The sequence below is a fragment of the Bos grunniens genome, chromosome 5 (genome assembly GCF_055505025.1).
Source record: "Bos grunniens cultivar Pamir isolate PY7600 chromosome 5, Bosgru_T2T1.0, whole genome shotgun sequence".
Lineage (NCBI taxonomy): Eukaryota > Metazoa > Chordata > Mammalia > Artiodactyla > Bovidae > Bos > Bos grunniens.
The window spans coordinates 76165089-76177269 of record NC_141169.1 but is presented as its reverse complement, the minus strand read 5'-3'; positions in this window follow the sequence as shown (position 1 = coordinate 76177269).

Sequence of the window (12181 nt, the reverse complement as noted above, 5' to 3'; positions counted from 1 at the left end):
AGCTCCTCGTTCTTTCCTGTTTACATTAGAACCTCAAGTCGTTTAGAGGAGGAGGCAGTCAGAGTGGATGGTGTTGGTGAATGGGTACCACTCCCTCTCCAGCCCCACCCCCAGAACTAGGCAAAGGAGACCCCCCCCCCACCCAGGAGAATCCTAAATCCAGACAGAGGATGCTGCCCAGAAGAGGAGGCTGACATCTTGCTCCCCACCTGCATGCTTGCGGAGCTGCAGGAGCCTGGTGCCAGCTGCAGGGATGGGCTGTTGAGGGCGTCCTTGGGGGAGTTTGGCACGCATCCTCTCAACTTGTGCAGGGCTCCCTCCAGGGAGACTGGGGAGAGGGGGAGAAGCCTGCCGGCCAGCAGGGGAAACCAGTGCCCCACCTCCACTGCTCAGGGACCCCCAGGGCTCATGTAGGGAGCCACATGGAGGGTGGGACCCTCCATGTGGCAAAGGGCCCCTGCAGGAGAGGGGCTCTGGCTCCCCCCACCCCACCAAAGAAGTTGGCAAGGGGTGCCTGTTCCATTGGCAGGACTGACCCCTCCTGGGGAAAAGCCAGCCACAGAGGAGGCTCCGCCCCCAAGGAGCCAGACACCCCATCTCCAGAGGGATTTCAGCAGGTAGAACCCAACCAAGGGAGGGCCTGAGAGGAAAGAAGAGGACCCACCCTCTGCCCTTCTATTCAAGTTGCCCCAGAGAGACGGGGAAAATCTTGTGTTCCCCCCGGCATTCCAGAAAGGAGCTTTGAACCAAGACTTGGAGTTTTAAACTGGCCTGGTCTGAGTTTTAATAGCTAGGAGAGCCTGAAATGTGCTGGAATGCCCCCCCACCCGCATCATGAAGACCCAGTGGGAAGCAGGACTTGGCAGAGCGTGTCAGGATGAAGCAATTAGAAAAAGTAAGACGAGTTAGGCTTGGAGCCCACTGACTTGAGATCCCCCAGTCCACTGTGCTGTGCTGTGCTTAGTTGCTCAGTTGTGTCTGGCTCTTCGTGGCCCCATGGACTACAGCACTCTAGGCTCCCCTGTCCTTCACTGTCTCCCAGAGTTTGCCCAAACTCATGTGCACTGAGTCGGTGATGCCATCCAACCATCTCATTCTCTGTGGCCCCCTTCTCCCACCCTCATTCTTTCTCAGCATTTGGCTCTTCACATTAGGTGGCCAAAGTATTGGGGACTTTGAGGGTATAGCAAAAATTCCTCCCCTCGGGGAGCTTACATTCTAGTGGGATGATAAAAAGGTTCACTTGAACAGAGAAGTCCTGCAGTCTGACGGATGGTAACAGCAGGGGGCACAGAGGGTATGCCAGGGAGAGGGTGGCGATAGGAAAAGGAGTCTAGAAAAGATCCTCCGGAGAAGGGGATTTTTCAGCAAGATCTGAACGAGGGCAGAGCATCTGACCCCCTCTCAGTGTGGTTGGTTCATGGGCCCTTTAGAAGTGGAAAGCCCACTTTCCACTTTCTTTACCTGATGACTGATACTGGGACTCAGCTGTATGCATGGACTCCTGGGAGACCTGAAGATGAATGGGACTCAGCGTCTGCCCTGGGATCAACTACAAGCCATAGGAGAGAACGATGAGCCAGTGCTTCACTTCTGAACCCCAGTGGGGCCCCAAAGCACCAGCGCCAGCTCCCCCAGCAATGTGAAGGAGGCGCGCAGGAGCTGAGCACTTCTCCCAGGGTCTTTGAGACATCCCCTCCCCTCCACAGTTTCCTTCCTTCTGCAAGGAGTGGGCTGGGGGCGGGCACCCGGCCTCTTTCTATTCACTTCTGGCTCTGTGAGGCTGACCCCTCTATGGTAACTTTTGCTGACTGCTGCCATCGCTTGGGTTCCTACCAAGAGGGCAGAGAAGCCCAGGTGCCTGGAGGGTGGAAACACAGCGGGGCCTGTCGTGTTTTGGGGTGATCATTTATAAACATAGACCCCAGTTCCAACACGGGCTCTCAGGCACTTTGCCTGCCCAGTCCTTTGTTGGGGTCCCACCATGGACGGGTTCCCCATTCAGATATGGATGGGATGGGAGGCAGCTCCAGGGGGTGTCCCTGCGCCCAGTGGTTCACCCCCTGACACTGACACATGAGCACCAGCCCGTAGTTTCCTATGGTTAGGAAAATGGCCTTCGTTAGACGGTCTTCTGCAAAGAGACTCAGAGAGCAGGAGGCTACCTGCTGTAGCTAAAATACGTGCATTCTGATGCTAAAATGTGTCTTTTTTTAGGTTTCTTCTGTTAAAAAAAAAAAACACACACATTTTGGCTACACCAAGGCTTGTGGGATGTTAGTTCCCTGACCAGGGGTCAAACTCCTGCCCCATGAGATGGAAGCGTGAAGTCTTAACCACTGGATCACTAGGGAAATCTCAGGACGTGTATTTTAAAATGATATATTGAAAATTTTAAATTTCTGGTCCCAAACAGAGATAAAAATCAGCACAAATTTAGTGGAGCCCAGGAGGGGAGCTGAGAATCATGCCAACCCAAATCTCTTGGGGGAGTTTTGTGCATCCTGAAGCTGCAGAGAGAAGCCTTTGGTTCTGCACCTGGATCCCTGGATCCATCTCAGTGCAGGGTCCAGGGTTGTGTACTGGGGATGTCTGAGGTTGTGCTTTCAAGGAGCTCAAGACTTATGGGCAAGAAGTGTTTCCAGGGACCTTGCAGGGAAACACTCGATGCTAGCCAGGGAAGAGCATTCTGGAAAAAGGGAAGCACACATGCAAAGGCACTGAGGCATGAAGCAGGGTCCCCCTTGTGGAATCGTGTGGGAAGCATGAGTGAGGAGCGAGGGGCACCCAGCAGGTGAGAGGCCGGAGAGAAGGACAGAGCAAAAGCATGGCTCATTTATACACAGACCCAGAAGTGGGAAACTGGAAGGTTTTTAACACAGTTGAGTCACCTGGATTTCCACTTTAGAAAGATCAGCCTGGGGGAACTGGAAGAGGGAGTGGGAGAGGAAGTACTCTTAAGGAGACTGGGTCAGAGATGTCCCAGTACTCTGGCCAAGAACTGATGGTGAAGACATGGATACAAGGCTTTATCTACCTCCAGCATTAATAAAAACTTCATATTTTCAGCCCAACTTGGAGCTGTCTTCCCCCATGCCCGCCCCTTTTCCTCAGAACACCAATTGATTTTTTTTTTAATGTGTTATCCTTTATTTACTTTAGAGACAGAGAAAACGCAGAGAGAGTGACTTCTTTGGGTTGCAAATAGTTAGTGATGGAGCCAGGATTAAGAACTCAGTCTTGCCAGCCCTCAGTGGATTTTATGATATTTATGTATACGATGCCCGCTCACTCTTCTGCTCTGCCAGTAAACAGAGCTGATAAATATGAAGAGGACAGCAGCAGAGAGCTCACTTCCATCCTAAAAAGGCAAGAGGACTGGGAAGGCTCATTAGGAGAAAATATTGAACAGCCAGTGTTTGAGTTTTACCTGTGATGTGAAGGGGGAAATAGTGCATTTTTGTACTATTTTGTACAAAAAGCCATTATGTAACTGTTCTAGGGGTGGACGGGGTGCCTCCAGAATGGAGCATGGAGGCAAGTGACCAAGAGAACAAAGACAGTGTCGGTTCCTAGGGGGCAGGAAGCACATTGGATACTGCCGTGGGTCCTCTAGAAGCATCTGCGGTTTAGTGGAAAGGGCACTGGTTTCAGAAGAGCGGAATTAGAATTGCTGCTGTGTGTCTGTAGGCACGGCACTCACCCTCTCTGTTGGCTAGTTTCCCTATTATCAAATGGGGATGATAGCATCAACCTTACCTATTATTGTGTGCAGATTAAGATCTGTAAACCTCCTTCTACAAGGCATGATAAAAAAAGTACAGGTGATTTCCAAAGTTTCTTTAATGGCTTTTTTATGAGCATAAAAGTAATGTATGGAACCTTCCTGGTGATCCAGTGGTTAAGACTTCACCTTACAATGCAGAGGATGCACATTCGATCCCTGGTCCGGGAGCTAAGATCCCACATTCCTTGAAGCTAAAAAACCAAACCATAAAACAGAAGCAATATTGTAACAAATTCAGTAAAGACTTGTTAAAAAAAAAAAGGAATGTATGGTTACTGCAAAAAAAAGTCCAAAACTACTAAAAAGTATAAAGAAGAAAATGGAAATTACTCCCAACTCCTTCTATCCAGAAATAGCCACCATTAACATTCTGGTGTGTGTACTTCCGTCCTCTTCCCTTTGCTTATAAAAATACATACATTTTTTTTTAAACCAGAAATGTGATAATGCCGTATATGCTATTTGAAATGTTTCTCTTTTTGCTTAAAAATATCTTGTGGACATCATTAAAAAATACAGTTTTATGTGATCATTTTATTTCTTTTTAAATCATGAAAACGTTAGACACAAAAATAAAGACAACAGTGTAATGGACACTCATCTACCCATCCACCAGATTCAGAACCTGTAAGATTTTGCCTCCATTGCTTCATCCTTATCCCCCCTTACAAGCCATTCTCTTATCCAGGGGATCTTCCTGACCCAGAGATCGAACCCAGGTCTCCTGCATTGTGGGCAGATTCTTTACCATCTGAACCACTAGGGAAGCCCCTTATTATTGCTGTAACAGTTTAAACCAAATACCTACCCTCCTGCTGTGTGTCTCTAAACCAATCTCTAGGTCATTATCACACTTGACAGAATTAACGGTCATTCCTCACAAGCACCTAATGCCCAGTCAGGATTCAAATTTCTCCAATTAGCTCCAAAGGGTTCTTTGCCAGTTGGTTATCACATGACCCTTTGTAATGACCCCCTGTAGCTGGAGACCAGGTCTCCAAGTTGTCGCTCATGAAAAGCACGGAGGGCGACATCTTTTTGCACACATTCGTGGACCCCTGTCCAATTATTTCTACAGGACAAATTCCTAGAAGGGGACTTTCCAGGTCAAAGCCTGTGCGTTATTTTTAAGGTTTTTAATAGCATTTGACAAATTGCCCTCCAGAGAAATTGTACCAATTGACACTCCCACCAGCAGGAACTGGCACCCTGGAAGGCCTTGTGTTGTTAATGAAAGGAGATTAAGGGGGGAGAAAGCAGGTGGGGAGAAAAAGGGGGAAAGGAGGAGAGGGCTGGAGTGAGAGCTTGCAGACGGTGCTCTTGGTGGTCCCTGGGGACTAGCCCGCCTGCTCCTGAGAGCAGCGGAGGCAGGCAAGGGTCCCAGCCCACCAGTGACTCAGCAGATTAAGTCCTAAAGCAACGATTCCATCGAGACTGAGAACAAAGCTGGAGCAAAGACTCTTCGATCCATTCTAATTAGGAGCTGCCTTTCCAGAGAAATCAGGAACAGGCTGCCACGGCTGAAAGCAGAAAACAAAAAAAAAAGGAAAAGGAAAAAAAGCAAAACTGCAGCCCAGCTGTGCTTGTCTATTTTCCGAAAATCCCAAGAAAGAGCTCCATCCGCTGTGCGCACAATCCAGGGACCCCGTTCTGAAGGTTATGGAATTCAGTTTGGGCCAAGGATCTCCATCCCCAAAGGGTGGAGGGGGAATACTTTCTATTCTTGCCCTTGCTAACGGCAGAGGAGGACAAGGAAGTGTAGGCTCTTACCCTGCTTCTCCTTCTTTTTTGCTGTTGCTTAAAACCTACAATCTATTTCAGGTTTGAGAAGAGGAACTAAAATTAAGATCACATTTGAGGCCTGGCTGTATGTGCAAAAATGGAGACCAGGCTGCTTCTGGCTCTTGCAGGCTGGGTTACACTGGAGGTTTGGTTTGTAGTCAGAGGTCATGATGCTCTGCTTGCCTTTTGCTCTCCCCTTCCTGTTTGCACTGTGCTCTTCCCACATGGAGTACACACCCTCAAAGAAGGACTGGTTCAAGGGTCAGTGCTAGCCAAGCTCCAGTGACAAAGCTATTCCAACTGTCAGCATGGAGCATCCTAACATCAGGACTGCGGCAGGTTCATGGTTCAGAACTTCCTGGGGTGCTGTTTCATTTGTAAGATAGTGTTTATTTTATTTTTTCTAGTTTTTAAAGTATTTACTTATTTATTGGCTGTGTGAGGTCTTAGTTTGGGCATAAGAGAACTTTGTTGCATCTGTGACCTACTGGCTTAGTTGCCCCAGGGCATTTGGCCTCTTAGTTCCCTGGCCAGGGGTTGAACCGTGTCCGCTGAGGATGCTTAACCACTGAACCACCGGGGAAGTCCCAAGATGGTATTTAAATTAACAGCACGTGGGATCCAGACTATGGTGGATTCTTGCTGGTATCAAAGGATGTTTTCAAGCAAAGATAGAGAAGCAGCTTTATGAATAACATATCGACAATTCACACACATCACCATCTTATTTTGTGTTCCCACTCTGTGAAGCGAATGCTTTGCACCCAACTTCACATGAATGTAACATGACTCCTGGCTGGTAGGAATCACGTCTTGAACCTGCCTTTCCTCCACTCAGGCCTCTTTCCATGGTCTTGGGCTGCCTTCTCAGAATCTGTGAGCCTTGTCTACCCCATGCCTCACCCCAGACTCCAACAGCAGCTCCCTTTCCCAAATGTGCCAGGGCTCAGGAGCCAAGAGGAGGGTCTGGCGGGGAGACAGCCCTGTGAGGCCCTCTTGGTGCCAGGACTCCCCAAGTCCCCTTCAAACCTGTTTCTTCTCACCCGACCTTCACACAAGGCAACCCAGGAGGACGAGGCAATCTTCCAGTTTCACCGCGGAGGACACAATAGGCCTGTGACCTTGGTTTTGAATGCAGCTTTCTAGGAACATCCATAGCTGCTTTCGGGGACCTGTGAATCTCAGAATACACCTTGGGGAAGCTCGGGTCCCTCCCAGCCAGCTCCCTTCAGCTGTTCTAACAGCTCCCTATTCTAACAGGCAGAAGGTGATAACAACTCCCAGAAGCAGAGCACGGGGCCAGGCACCTGCCCACGGCATTCTAGGCTCTGGAGTCAAACGGCTCTGGGTTCAGGTCTCCACTCAGGCTGCTTGTCACAGAACAACCTTGAGCAAGTCACTTCACTGCTCCGGGCCCTATAACATCACCTCCCTTGAATGGTTGCTAAGGAATTTCTGAAATGCTTAGCCCATGTTGGGACAATCCCTGTTCAGGCTTTACTGTTATTGTGGCTGCATGGTCCCCATTCGGTGACACTAGTGGTAAAGAATCCACCTGCCAACGCAGGAGATATAAGAGATGCAAATTCGATCCCTGGGTTGGGAAGATCTCCTGGAGAAGGAAATGACAACCCACTCCAGTATTTTTGCCTGGGAAATCCCCTGGACAGAGGAGCCTGGAGGGATACAGTCCATGGGGTCACAAAGAGTCAGACACAACAGAAGTGACTTAGCATGCACACAAGGTCCCCATCCTGAGTCATCACAAGAAGTTGAGTCTGCTGCCCTCCACCCTTCATCCAAAGGAGCTCTGGGGCTGAGAAGCCTGGGTCCCCTGTAAATAACCCCTGGGAAGTGGTTTGCCATGGCCCAGAGAATAGTGGATAGAGGCAGCAGGAGACCCAGGTTCAAGTCCACCTCTTTCTCTCACTGAGAGGGCCTTTGCCCCAGAAGCTTCTGTAATGACAAGATTGGACTAATGATCCCTAAGAGTCTTCACTGTTCTAACTTCTTTGGCTCTCCTTGTCCAGCAGGCAGAGAAGAAGGGCTCAACACACACTCTGGACACAGAGTGGATGCATCTCGATCAGCCCTGGTCTTTTGAGCACCAACCACATGCCAAGCCCTGTTTTAGGTGCAGGATCTTCAAGGCTGAACAGGAAGACTTCCCTGTGGTCCAGTGGCTAAGACTCCCAATGCAGAGGGCTGGGGTTCAATCCCTGGTCAGGGAACTAGATCCCACATACCACAACTAAGAGTTCACATGCTGCGACCAAAGATCCCACAAGCTGCAGCTAAGACCCTGTGTAGCCAAATAATTAAATAAAAATGCACATTTTTTTAAAAGTTTGAACAGGAAACATGAGGCTCACCTCATGAAGCATACGATCTAGTAGGGTAGAGAGAGACTAAGCAAATTAACAAACAAGTTGTAAAAGCTGCTTGAAGGAAAAGACTGGAGCCCTCTGAACAAGACTGCAAAGGAGGCTTATTTTAAATTGGGGAGAAGGTTGTCTGGCAAAAAACCCTCTGTTGAAATATGAAGAGATATGAAGGAGTAGGAGTTGTGTGTGAAACAGGGAAATTGCATGTCAACCAGCGGGAGCATGTTCAAATGTCCTGAGGCAGAGAGGAGTAGCAGTTCCAGTCCCTTAGCCCTTCTCAGCAGAGCTTCCTTCTTGGCCCTCACTCTCCCAAGGTTTCCACGTGAGGGGACTCTCACCCCTAAGAGAGTGGGAGGATACCAGATATAGGGGAACAGATGTTCAGGTATGGGCCTTGAGCTAAGGCAGGGGTGCCCACTCTTTCCTTTTGGCCTGGGCAGCCCTGGGGCTCTGCACAGGATGGACCCATCACCAGGCCCATCTACAGGCTGCAAAATCAGGCCTGAGAGAGGCCTCCAGTGGGAATGAAAAACAGAGACAGAGAGAACCATGTGGAGCAGGAGAGGTTCCAAGACCCCCAGACTATAATTGGGCAGGGTGGAGAAGCACCTTCCTCTGCCTGAAGCTCCCACTGCATGGATGGAAAGATAATACAGGAACCGGATGTCCTGCCCCACAGCCGAGCAGTGCACAGCCACAGGCAGCCTACATACCATGTAGCCCCCCAGTGGGCAGAGTGTGCCCATTTGAGGGCTGAGGACACCAAGGCCCAGGGAGGTGAAATGCTCATCCCAGCCCCACTGTCAACCTGGGGTGGGGGAGGCAGAGGAGCCCCTCCCTAGCACCTCCCCTGTGCCTGGCCTCTCCTATTCTTCATCTCTCTTAACCCTCACCACCACCTCTTCAGGTGGGCGTGTTTTGGCTTATTTTTGTTGTTGTTCACTCAGTCATTCCCAACTCTTTGTGACTCCAAGGACTGCAGCATGCCAGGCTTCTCTGTCCTTCACTGTCTCCCGGAGCTTGCTCAAATTCATGCCCATTGAGTTGATGATGCTGTCCAACCATCTTATCCTCTGTCGTCCCCTTCTCCTCCTGCCTTCAATCTTTCCCAGCATCAGGATCTTTTCCAATGAATCAGTTCTTTGCATCAGGTGGCCAAAGTATTGGAGCTTCAGTATCAGTCCTTCCGATGAGTATTCAGGATTGATTTCCTTTGGGATTGACTGGTTTGATTTCCTTGCCGTCCAAGGCAGTTGCTGTCAAGAGTCTTCTCACGTGGCTTATTTTACAGGTGAGAAAACAGGCTCAGAGAGGTAAAGCCAATGACTCAAGTTCAGTCAGAAAGTGGAACGCACCTAGAACCTGTGCTCTTTTGGTCACTAAGAAGCAGGCCAGGTGGGTAAGCAGGTACCCAGGAAGGACACCGTGGGCAGGAATGTTCGAGGACAGCCAGCAGGGAAGCTGCCTTGGAGAAATTGATCCACATAATAAACACTGCAGATTGTTAATCAGCTATACCCCAATACAGGCTTCCCTGGTGACACAGATGGTAAAGAATCTGCCTTCAGGAGACCCAGGTTCGATCCCTGGATCAGGACAATCTCCTGGAGAAGGGAATGGCCACCCACTTCCCCAATACAAAATAAAACCTTAAAAAAAATAAAAATAAACACTGTGGGCTTTGGGAGTTGGAGAAAGGCCCCCCAGGGAGGATGAGGTAGGGATTATGAAGTGGTAGGGGTGGGGGGACAGATAATAGCCCAAGGTCACATTGACAGGACCCGGCGCACAGAAAGCCTTCAAATGTGAGTTCCCTTGACCTCCCCGAGGGAGGTCCTGCTGCCACCACAGGCCACCCAGTGAGGGCCTCCCTGTGCGGTCAGGCACTCCCCTAGGGTGCCCTGCACCCCTCCCCCAGTCTCTCCTGATACCCTCCCACCCTCCAGTCCTGTGTCAGCTGCCCCAGAGCCCCCGGGATCCACGTCCCACACACCCAGCACTCCTGCGAGCCTGGCCCATGTCGCCTCACACCTCACCCTGCTGTACGGCACCCCTGGCCAGCCAAGCTTGTCGCCTTCTCTGAGACAGTAGCAAGGGCAGCGGGACCCAGGGGAGGCAAAGATGAACAAAATGGGACCGGCAGACCCTCCAACCCCGTTCAGACCACGCTCACCATCTGCTCAGCCAGGCTCGGGCCGCACAGGGCACTGGGGCAGAAACAGCCAGCACCAGGCTGGCCACGTGCTGGCCTCCGGGGCCTGCCCAGTCAGGAGGCCTGGCTGGCCTTTCCACTGCAGCTGCCAGCCCTGGCTGGGTTGTAGGGGTGCCAGGCTCCAGCCCCAACCCTCCCCAATGGATGTCCCGGGGGTGGGGGAAAAGAGTGACTCTGTGGCCTGAGTGGGTGGGAAAGGGAATGCAGACGGTGGAGCTGAGACCGAGTGTGTTGTTCCCCCTGAGACAAACGCTGCAGACTAGGGGTAGGCAACAGAGCCCTCTCTGATGCCCCAATACTCCCTGGCCTTCAAGGGGTCCCCCAGAGCTCCAGAGACCCATGAGAGAACTCAGTGCCCCAGAATGACCACCAGAGCCCCCACCCTTGCCCCGGCATCCGCTGGAGCCCCTCTAAACCTGATTGGCCTCCAGCACCATGGTGATACAGTCCGTGCATCAATCAGAACATGTCACCAATCTGCATAAAGCCCTTTGAAGTCCTCCTATGTCCCTAAGTTAATGACCCAAATCCCTATCCTAGCCTACACACCTGTCTCACTTGTCCCATCATATCCCATCTCAGACACACACACACACACACACACACACACACACACACACCACACTTTGTGTTTCAGTTTCAAAGACCTTCTTTCAGTTCTGTGTTTGCAACTCTTCTGTGCCTCAGTTTCTTCATCTATTAAATGGACTACTTAATAGTGTCTTAGTTTTGGTTAATCCAAAAACAGCCACGGAGACAAATGTTCAGGAGCAAGTACTTATTTTTGAGGTGAACTCCGAAACACGGTGTGGGGGAGGCAGTGAGAGAAGGAGGAGCAATGCTGAGGAAGTGCACACTGATGGGGGTACCCTGTGGCATGGGCCCTCCGAGTCGCCTGGGAGCCTCTGAGAGTCAGTCTCCAGCTGCCTCGGAAATGCCCGCTAAGGGAGAGGAGCGGGGATATTTATCCTCCAATTCCCATCAGTTGTTGGTGAGGGCAGTCCTGGGAAGTGCAGACTCTGGCACATCCAGCCAGCAGAAGCTACCAGCAAGTATGTGAACTGTCCTCACGGGTCCCCTGGGGTAGGCAGAAGCTATCTGGGCAGGGCATTCATGGCTTCTGCAATTTGCGAATATCCCTCTCATGGTGTTGTGCAAACTAACTGACATAATACATGTAAAATGCTTAATACTGTGCCTGGCACATAGTGGGTACTGAGTCTGAGCTATAGTGATACTAATGTCATTTTGTTTTGTCTTGACTGACATAAAGCTCTCTCTGATCTCAGGGCCTTTGCCCAGGCTGTTTCCCCTGCCTGGCACACTCCTCTGCTCATCCTTCTTCTACCTGGTTATGTGTGCCTTTGCCTCAGGTTACAGCCCAAACGTCACCTCCTCAGGGAAGCCCTCCCTGACCACTGGATGATATCAAATCTCTCCCTGAGATGTGCTCAGAGCAGCTACTTCACCTCTTCTTTCAGGGCATTTAATAATGGTGTCACCTTAAATTTAGTTGCATGATTGTAATTCTCTGACTCTCTGCTCATTTCTGGTCTCTTCCACTCAACTGCAAGCTCCCTGAGGACATAGGCTGGGTCTGTTTTGTTCACAGAGACATGTTCAGGGCCCAGCACAGGGTTCCTGTACAGGAGATGCTGGAAAATAAACTGGAGTAGAGAGAGGAATCTGAGTGGGGAAACAGGCGCAGAATGAGTAAAACACAGTGATGTCAGTGCCAGATCAGAGGTATTTACAAAGAGCTCTGGGAGCATGCAAGAAAGACAGGTTCATTCCTTTCTTCACTAACTGTCTCTAGAACATCTATTCTGTGCTATGCACAGATGCTGTCACACCCTCAGAGAACTTATCGTCTCATGGGAGAACGGGGCCACGGAGAGAGATTCATGCAGGGAACAAAGCCGAGGAGGAAAGGAGACACAAAGCTGTGTGCCAAACCCACCCTGCTTCATCTTCCTCCTGAGCACCAGAAAGACTACATTTTCCAGCCTCCTTGCA